The following is a 10,000-nucleotide window of genomic DNA, read 5'->3' on the forward strand; positions in this document are numbered from 1 at the left end:
AGGTTAGGTGGAAGAATAATGAGGCACAGACGACATCAGCATCACCTCACTGCTACAGATGTGTATCTGTTCATAAAGACGATATTAACAGTGAGTATGTTCATATTGTGACGACCTCTGATTCCGCTGCTTGGTTTGCAGACTGAGGGTGTGAGGGTTGTTCGCTACAACCTGCCCATCAGGCTTCCTGAAGGCATTGTGTGTGTGTGTGTGTGTGTGTGTGTGTGTGTGTGTGTGTGTGTGTGTGTGTGTGTGTGTGTGTGGCTCCGTATGATAAAACGGCTTCATCGAGGTGCCGACCTCCGGGTCGCTCAGGAGGCGGCGTAACGAGGTAATGACGGCGAACTCTCAGGGCGTCTGTGACCTTGACCACCATTTTCTTGTAACTTTCTCTCTCTCTATAAGAGACCAAGAAGTCACACCAATCGGATATGATTTTCGCCCATTAAAGTGCCAGTAAGTGATTTTGGTGAAAGATTGTATGTTGTTGATTTTTTGATTACACTGGTCGGGGTTCGAACTCGCAGCCTCGGGTGCGTGAGACGGACAAAACCACCCGTCAGTCGGGGGCACGTCTCTTACGGTCGAGGGAGTGATGTTTTTCAAACTGCACACAGAACCGACAGCTAGCGGACCGTGAGTAAATATTCTCAAAATTTTACAAAGGTTTATTGGATTGAAATCGCTGACTGACCCTTTTAAAATATGTCCAGACCGGCCCTGACTCGACGCGTCGGCTCTACATTGGACTAACCCTGGCTAGCTTTTGGATGCTTTATGCTAAGCTAAGCTAACCACCTGTCATTCGGCCGTAGCTACGCATCAAACGGACAAAAACTACAGTGATCACTTATTTGTTCCTTTCCCAAAAGATATCAAACTATTCCTTTAAAGCCCCAGTGTGAAATTTTTTGGCGGCATCTGTTGGTAAACCAACTGAGCGACCGACAGCGGACACTTTATGTTGACGCACCGCTGATTCCATCACCTGTTTCCGTCAGCATCTGAAAATTCAACGTGAACGCGACGTATTCTGGACGTTTAGTTCAACAACCGTATTCAACAGGACGTAGAAACATGGAGACTCACACGGAGGTCGGTCCACCTCATGGAACTATATTTAACTCTTATATGAACATAGTTATAGACAATATGTTCAATTTCTGTGAATTAGTTCTTCTAAATATTACACACTGGCGCTTTAAGGTTTGTGTGCGTTGAAAAGTCTTCCACTCGTGACTCAGTGGGAAATTTGTCAGATCTCCGGGTGAATGTTGGGAGTTAAAGTGCCGGCGTGTGATTTCAGGGTCGGACGTCTGCTCGGCTCTGATGAGAAAATTATTGCTGCCATCCTTGAATTACATGCGCGGCGACCCAGCAGGTCAGATTGAGAATGATGAGAAAATAACAGGTCATTGTCGCTGCATGACAAGCTCCCTGCTCGCTCTGCTCTTGATCTTTTCCTTCGCTCCTTGTCCCTCGGCCTATTTCCTCTTTCTCTCTTTTTTGGGCTTTGACGTTTTTCTGTCACGCTTTTTCGTTTTGTCATCATCCCTCGTGTGTCAGGTGGAGTTGTTCAGCCTCGCGTCCGAACCTGCTCCAATTATCTAAAGCCTTTCATCTGGGGGAGAAGTTACCGGTTCATGATGATCCTTCATTTCAAATGTTCCACTTCAATGACTTTGGCCTGGACTGTGGAGGAAGTCGCCCTTTGTAAAAAAAAAAAAGAAAAAAAGAAGAAAAATAATGATGTTGTACCTGTTGCGGATCATAAAGGAAGCTCCAATTTAGCTTCTGAATAAGAAAAAATGAGAATGTATTTTCTACACACGAAGAGGGTTCTAGCTGTAGATATGAATATTCTATATAAAGGTGCCACAGTCAATGAACTGATATATTTTCCAAGGGCACTTTTCAGCCCTGATAGGCATCACATTACCAGAAAAACAACGGAGGCTGCCGCTTTTCCATATTGCAGCTTAAACTGACATGTGACAAACATAAATGATGTGAAAATATTAATTTTTTAAAATCCGGCGTTACGTTATCTGTTGACTGAACTGAAGGGTGAAGACTGTTGTCTACCAATGTTGTGAGCTGTCACGTGCTAGCCGAGACAAGCTAATGCAAGTCTGAACGAGATAACATTAGCTTAAACAATCTAATTTTAGCCTTAAAAAGGCTAATGTAAGCATATACAAGATAACGTGAGTTTCAATTTTAGCCAAAACAAGCTAATGTAAGCCTAAACAACATAACGTTAGCCAAAACAATATAATCTAATTTTATCTTTGGCAAGCAAATGTGGACGTAAGCAGAAACGAGATAACGTTAGCTTAAACGTTCTAATTTTAGCCTGAACAAGCTAACGTTAGCAAAAACGAGATAACGTTAGCTTCAATTTTAGCCAAAACAAGCTTATGGAAGCCTAAACAACATAACATTAGCTTAAACCACCAAATTTAATTTTACCTTTCGCAAGCTAATGTAGGCCTAAGTATGAACAAGCGGATGGAGGAAACGTTATCGTCATGCCAACCCACCACACACCAGACGTCAGCAGGCAGTTGTTTTTCGGGCTAAATCTGGTTCTTCCATCAGTCATAGTCGTTGAACATTGGGGCCGTGTCGGGTCGGGACTTTGTAGAAACGACTTTTCAACAAGCAGAAAAACGGATTCACCTTTTACATTTCAACTTCATCTAGACGTCTTTTCAACTGTTCTTCGTTGGGTGGGTGGGAGCAGTTGTGAGACGTGATCTTCTCTCAGCCCGGTGCAGTCGTCTGACCCTGTGACGGCGTCCAGACGCTGGTGTGTCGTATTGATCTCCGCAGACGTTCTGCTTCATCCACATCTGTGTCTCTCAGTCACCACACGAGTCAGAACGACCGAGCGGGAAAAACTGTTTTCAGAAACACACTTTTCACCTTCGAATTGATCTACAGTTAAACTCGTCTCAGGGTGAAAGAAACAAAACTGCCGCGTTGGAGCTTCCAGCTTTTCACTGCACACACTTTTCACTCACTGATGTCGGAGTGTGTTAATCCGTGCGAGCAGAGCCTTTTGTGTTTGCCTGCGGAGCGGAGTGATGGGAAAGCAGATGAGCGATTGACCTTGCACTCCCTTCAAGTTTCCATCCATTTAGAGAACAAGCTTTGGTCTGAGCTCCTGCAAATCTCTTCCTCGTGGAGGTTATTATGATTGATTTAAGTCTTTTATTAGCTCCGCGCCCTGCTGGCGTATGATGGTGTCGGGTTGTTTGCGATGAACACGCTCCATCACCTTGCACAAAGAAACTCCCCAAAACCCCCCTGACGGTATTTCTGCGCGTTTAGTATTCTGACAGAACCTCTCTGGTAATCACACTTCGCATTATGGAGTCGCCTCATTAATTAAAACTGACCTTTTGGAGGCAGCCAGTAAAGCGGGGACGTCTTCACTCCTTTAAATCAAACGCCGCGAGTTTAAAAGCTGTTAAATGCAACCAATAAATGTTAGTTATGACGAGGTGCAGGGGGGAGAATGAGTTTGACTTCAAAGATACAACAGCTCACTCCGCCGTGTGAGGCCTTTGTGGCTGCTACAAGGTTTTGTGTCCTGTAACAGTGTGTAGAGAAAATGAATAGCTCATCTCCCGACTAAGACGTATAACCTTTGATTCAAATTCTTTAATGGGCCAAAGAAGAATCTAACGTTGATACATACAAACTCCCAACCCCCTGAACCTGAAGATGATGGTTACCATGGGATGCGGTGGATTTCCTATTTGCCGTCACCAGCGTGTTTCTGACTATTACCGACGTTGCCTGACAACGGAGCTGCAGCTGCCCCGCGGTCGGAAGTCAGTTACTGGCGCGCTATGAATCCTGGGATATTTCTGGCCGGGAAGGATCCCTCGTTGCTCAGGAAGTTTCCTAAATCTTGAAATGACATTATTTAATCGGCAGCCATGACAAGATCTGTTCTGACTCTCTAAGTGTTGAGGAAAGGAGCTTCAATGCTTCGTCTCCTCTCTCCTTCAGCAGAGGTCACACTGGAGCTTCCTATGTGAAAGGAAAGGAGAAGTAGACGGCCCACAATTCATTGCGGCAGCGATATTTAACGTGACATGAACGTCCATGAACGGACATAAATGATTAAATCCGAAGTAGAAGAAGAAGTAAGTTACTGTCACATGCATTTACATCTGATGTCACACGGTGGTAAAACACTGAAACGTGCTGATGGAGTCGCTGTGTAACTCTTAGTTTCACCAGGCAGATGCACGTCAATAACATGATGTAGCCTCCGCTGAATTGCGGCGCAGCTTGGACGACATGTATCTTCTTCGTATCGTGGTTCCGGTTTCAAAATCGTTCCAAAACTAATATTGGATTTGAATTCCCGTTTGTGACGCCCCAGGATTTTGAATAAATTTGACGTCTTCTCATCTTTGATTCTACAGAACCGATTAAACTCTTCACTCCGTCTGCGGCGGCTGCGTTGACGACTGTCCATCGAGGCCGAACCAGACGCGCTGCGAGTCGCAAAAGGAACTTAATGGTGTTTGTCGGACTCGTGTAACGGAAGTGAACGCCGTCGGGGGACCGACAACATTCCCGGTAAAGAGAGGAGCTGATTGCTTCTGGTTCTCGAGGGTTCTCATCAAAAATTAAAATATATATATATATATAAAATTCACTTGTGTGCTAAAGAGCAAGAAAACAAAACTTTAATGAGATTAAATGGAAGAGAAACTGCTGTCGCACCGGAGCCGACGTGCGTGGGATTCGTTTTCCAACAACTTGTTTCTCTGTGCAGATTTTTAGGGAAAAATAATTGAGCCAGGTTTTGACTATATTTAATGTATAAACATGTTTAATTGTAAATACAACCTGTGTATTCATCGCCTGAGGAGGATTCGGGTGATGATTGGCGGCGCAGCTCCCCGCTGGTGTCGGAGGGTCAAGTCCAGCTCGTCTTTGTGTTTGCGTCTCGCTCCTTCATTAAAAATCCATTACACTGCCGCTAATGGAGACTTAATGAGGACAAGCCTGGTGGGTCGTCCTTCGCGTGCGACTCGGGGGAGACTCATCACTGCCTGATTACCCGATCGGGCTGTTTGGCAGGACTGGACGGGAAAGAGATAGACGGAGACAGTTTTTCGGTGATTCGGTGTCTTCGCCCGGATCCGAACACCAGAGATGGAGAAGGGGGCGGCGGCTGGTGCTCGCTGGAGGGAGCTGTAGCCTCCTACCAGCCGGGAGCCATACCGGGTTTTATTTGGATGGACCTTCATTTAGGGAAGCGTCATTATCTTTTGCTGTTCTTTCTTGGAAAACCACCCAGACCGTCTTGGAAGGGTCGGCCTGCGAGGCCCCGCCCCTGTCAGGACAGGGGGGCAGGCGGGGGTCCTACGCCCCTCCCATATCTGAAAAAGCAAATACCCATGTGACTCTCCTTCAATCAACTAGTTCCTCAGCAGGAAAGTTCAGCTGGAAAAAAAAAGGAATATTGACACTGAGAACGTGGAAATGAAAGGTGTGAATGTCGGCGGAGGAAGTCCACGTTTTAGATCTGTGAGAGAATCTTTGATGTAATTAATAACCTGAACATGGGTCGAACATGTTTTATGTTCATTCTGCTGTTTCCGTGATATGAAAATAGTTTAGGAACAAAAAGAAAGAAAAATGTATAAAGCTTCAGACAAAAGCCTTTTTCCACCTGCTCGCCTAATTTTCATAAAAAATAAAACATCCCAACATGCCACCCACAATTTGAGGAGATGCGGTGAAAGCAGCCATTTTTCGCGGCCTGCAGAGATCCTGACGGATGCGGACGACAACGCTCTGAAGACGTTGATCGAGGAGGATGTTAAAAATAAAAAGAAAAGCATCAACCGGCCTCAGAGAAGCTGTGGTCTGAAATAAACCACCCGGACATGATGGTTCGGGATCAGCCGTCTCCTGCTAGAACCTCATTGGCCGTTTGATGGGATTATTCGGCTCACGAGGAGACTCGTGGTTATTTAACGGCGGATTAGCGGCGGTGTGGGGATGAAGAGCTGAAGGTGACCTGAGCTTCGACACCTGAAGACTGAAACCAGCTCGGGGGTTGAACCAGGACGGAGACTCGGCTCCTCTGATGACACCTGATCTCGACAGGAAGGTTAAACTGCAGCTGAGCTGCATCACACTCACGTAAAAAAACAACAGAGAAACGTTACTGCTGCGAGTCGTCGGATTGACTCCAGGGATTAATCCTCGCTCTCACACACACACACACACACACACACACACACACACACGCACGCACACACACACACACACACACACACACACACACACACACACACACACACTCTGATGCACTAACTGCATGTTCTTCCGTTTCAGCAGAGAATCAGCGGATCACGTTCAGTTTGAATTCCTTCATGCTCACATTTCACAACACTTCCTCACACACAGTCACCTCCTCCTCCTCTTCCTCCTCTTCCACCTCCTCCTCCTCCTCCTCTTCCTCCTCTTCCACCTCCTCCTCCTCCTCCTCCTCCTCCTCCTCCTCCTCCTCCTGTTCTTCCTCCTCCTCTTCCTCCTCTTCCTCATCCCCCTCCACCTCCTCCTCCTCCTCCTCCTCCTCCTGTTCTTCCTCCTCCTCTTCCTCCTCCCCCTCTTCCTCCTCCTCCTCCTCCACCTCCTCCTCCTCCTGTTCTTCCTCCTCCTCTTCCTCCTCCTCCTCCTCCTCCTCCTCCTGTTCTTCCTCCTCCTCCTCCTCTTCCTCCTCCTCCTCCTCTTCCTCCTCTTCCACCTCCTCTTCCTCCTCCTCCTCCTCTTCCTCCTCTTCCACCTCCTCCTCCTCCTCCTCCTTTTCCTCCTCCTCCTGTTCTTCCTTTTCCTCCTCCTCCTCCTCCTCTTCCTCCTCCTCCTCCTTTTCCTCCTCCTCCTGTTCTTCCTTTTCCTCCTCCTCCTCCTCCTCTTCCTCCTCCTCCTCCTTTTCCTCCTCCTCCTCCTCCTCCTCGTCCTCCTCCTGTTCTTCCTCCTCCTCCTCCTGTTCTTCCTCCTCCTCCTCTTCCTCATCCCCCTCCACCTCCTCCTCCTCCTCCTCCTCCTCCTGTTCTTCCTCCTCCTCTTCCTGCTCCCCCTCTTCCTCCTCCTCCTCCTCCACCTCCTCCTCCTCCTGTTCTTCCTCCTCCTCTTCCTCCTCCTCCTCCTCCTCCTCCTCCTCCTCCTCCTCCTGTTCTTCCTCCTCCTCCTGCTCCCCCTCTTCCTCCTCCTCCTCCTCCACCCTGCGTCTCTATGCAGTGTAAATCACATTAAGCTCTAACTGGCAGTTTAGTCGAGCAGCCAAAGCACCGCAGGCCATTACCTGCTCCACCCCGAAGAGGAGATCTGTTTCGGTAATAGCTGTCTGTTACTGGAAATTAAGGGGAACACACGCCTTCCAGCCACGAGCAGCTGATAGTGCAGATCGTCACATGATCACGGTTTCCACTGACATGGTGGGGGTTTGTTACTGTAGGCTGCTGGTTAAAGACCCAGTTCTGTGACCAAACGACTGCGTTTCTCATTATTCTCTTCGAAAATATCAGTGAACATGTTAAAAAAGAGATTAAAACATTCCTGGCTCCTCTTCATGCAGATCCACACCATCATTTTAATGGAATATTTCTCGATCCATGTTCCATCGTTACACCGAGTTCACTGGAAATCTTTTCAGGAGCTTTTCATCCAGACGAACAAACGGACAAACCAACCAACCAACCAACCAACCAACCATGTACCAACCAACCAACCAACCAACCAACCATGTACCAACCAACCAACCAACCAATCAACAAACCAACCAACCAACCAACCAACCAACCAACCAACCAACCATGTATCAATGGAAATCTTTTCAGGAGCTTTTCATCCAGACGAACAAACGGACAAACCAACCAACCAACCAAAGAACCAACCAACCAAATATGTTGAAACAACCAAAACATGATAGGCAGTGAAAAATGTTTAAGTAAAAATGTACTTTACTTTAAACATATATGTATATATATATATATATATATATGTATATATATATATATATATTTTTCCCCCCAGACCTTTAAATTCTCCCAGAGATAAAATCATGTTTATTTACGACCAAGTCACAAAGTAGGAAACACGTTCATGTGCGTAACGTGTCATAAAAAAATAAAAGATGAAGTTCAGGGTCTCGGGTTCGTGACAACGTGCTGTTCAAACATTAATCTGTGACCTGGGTCTGAGTTTTCTTCAGGGAAAGAACCGTCAGCCTGTGAAACATGGAGCGAATGAACTGGATCCATGAAGGTTGAATGATTCAGATGTTTTTGTTTCATCGATCCATGAAAGTGGGAAACAAAGGTTCAGATGTTCAGTACGTTTGTTGCCTCGTCGACGTTGTTGTTGTTGTTGATCAGTTTCCTGTTCCTGCTCGCTCGCTTCTACCGGATCCCGTTACAGTAAAAGCTTTTCCACCTTCTGCTGCCGGACTATCGACGTCTCTCCTTCAGCTCGCCGTCTTAACGCCGACCTTCCCTCGTCGGCCTGCACAGGGCGGACGCGTCAGCTGGCCCATCTGGAGAGCGGACACCTGCTGGGCGGAGGCGGTGGGGCAGGGCAGGGGGCTGATGGGAGAAGAAGTGACTCAGCACTCGACTCCCTGTACAGATCCTCAGAGAACAGACTGTACGTGAATAATCATCGAGCAGCCGCTCCAGGACGAGGACGAGGTCACGAGTTCAGACGCGTCTCGGGAAGTTTACAGACCAAACTGTGAAGGACAGTGAAACCTGGTCACGACTGCACCGAATGCAAATGAATCCGCTGAATGTGCTGCTTCCTCCCGTTTCATTAACAACAAACTTCAGTGAGCGGCGAGGGACTGACGTCACAGAAGAGACGCAGTCAGGGAGCAAATACATGAGGGCTTGTCCAGGGTGAACCCGCCTCTCGCCTCTAATGATAATGGATGAACGTTTACAGATTTCCCCCAACATGAGATTACATATAAAGTCAATGCAAGGACGCTTGAGTTGAGATATTTGAACTCGAGCGAAATATTAGCGTGACGCGATGTCGTGATGGCCAATCAGCGTAAGTGACGTCTGCGTCCGTTGGGAAGGGGCCGAATATTCGCGGGTTGTGTTTACTTGCGCGAGTAAATACACAATAGTTTCTGTTTCCTGTGAACCTGAGGTTTTCTAACTACATGAAGTCATTCGTACTCAGTAAAGTTAATCGAAACGCTTCCTTTGGGACGTGGCGCCGCCTGAAGTGCCGGGTTGAAGGAGACGGACGCATTTTAATTGGGTAATGAAGAGGAGCGTCGTAGGAGGTGAGCTCAGGTGTGAACGAGGACAAAGCGTGCGTGCGGGGGCGTGAAGGTGACGGGAGGAAGACGAGCAGATGGTTCATCTCTCCGCACAACCGCATCACATTGCCACCAAATTTAATCTAATCTCCTGAAAACTGCGACAGATCCATTTGGATACGGGCCTCCGAGAACAGCTGAGGGGCCCGACGGGAAATTCTCCCTCTTCTTTTTTTATTCTTTATCATCGCTGGGACAGAGGACGTCGTTCCATTAATCTCCTCCCCTCCGGTGGACCCCTCGGCGTCAGATCGCAGCCGGCGACGAAGCGGCTTCTCGTCGCAGCGAGTGGAGGATCAGATGTGAGGGAGAGGGAGCAAACACCGGCGCTGACAAATCCTTTTAACCCAGTGAAGCACTCGAACGCATCGCTCCTGTCAGACCGTTACTGTACCTCGGGCCTTTAGAGACTCGCTTCACTCTCCGTCAAATCCACTCATGTTAATATCATAAACCCTCCGTCTCTTGAAACTCCGGAGAATATGGATTTTATTAAAAACTTTGCTCGTGTCAAAAGGACAAAATCTACACAACGTTTATGGATCTTTAGAGACCTGAGCTATGGAAGTGTTGCGTTGTCTTTTTTTAGGCCTCATTTTGTGTTAAATCATGTTTGACGACATATTTTTG

The 10,000-nt window shown here is 47.3% G+C and overlaps 1 long non-coding RNA gene across 1 annotated transcript in view; it reads left to right on the forward strand.

The window, feature by feature from the left end:
* LOC118302295 overlaps positions 1–10,000 on the forward strand; it is a 33,779-nt gene that overhangs the window by 17,822 nt on the left and 5,957 nt on the right. Inside the window, exon 3 of the long non-coding RNA XR_007030590.1 lies at positions 4,446–4,602. This is a non-coding gene — a long non-coding RNA (uncharacterized LOC118302295). The remainder of the gene's footprint in view (positions 1–4,445; positions 4,603–10,000) is intronic.

The sequence above is a fragment of the Scophthalmus maximus genome, chromosome 4, assembly GCF_022379125.1.
Source record: "Scophthalmus maximus strain ysfricsl-2021 chromosome 4, ASM2237912v1, whole genome shotgun sequence".
In the NCBI taxonomy this organism is placed as follows: domain Eukaryota; kingdom Metazoa; phylum Chordata; class Actinopteri; order Pleuronectiformes; family Scophthalmidae; genus Scophthalmus; species Scophthalmus maximus.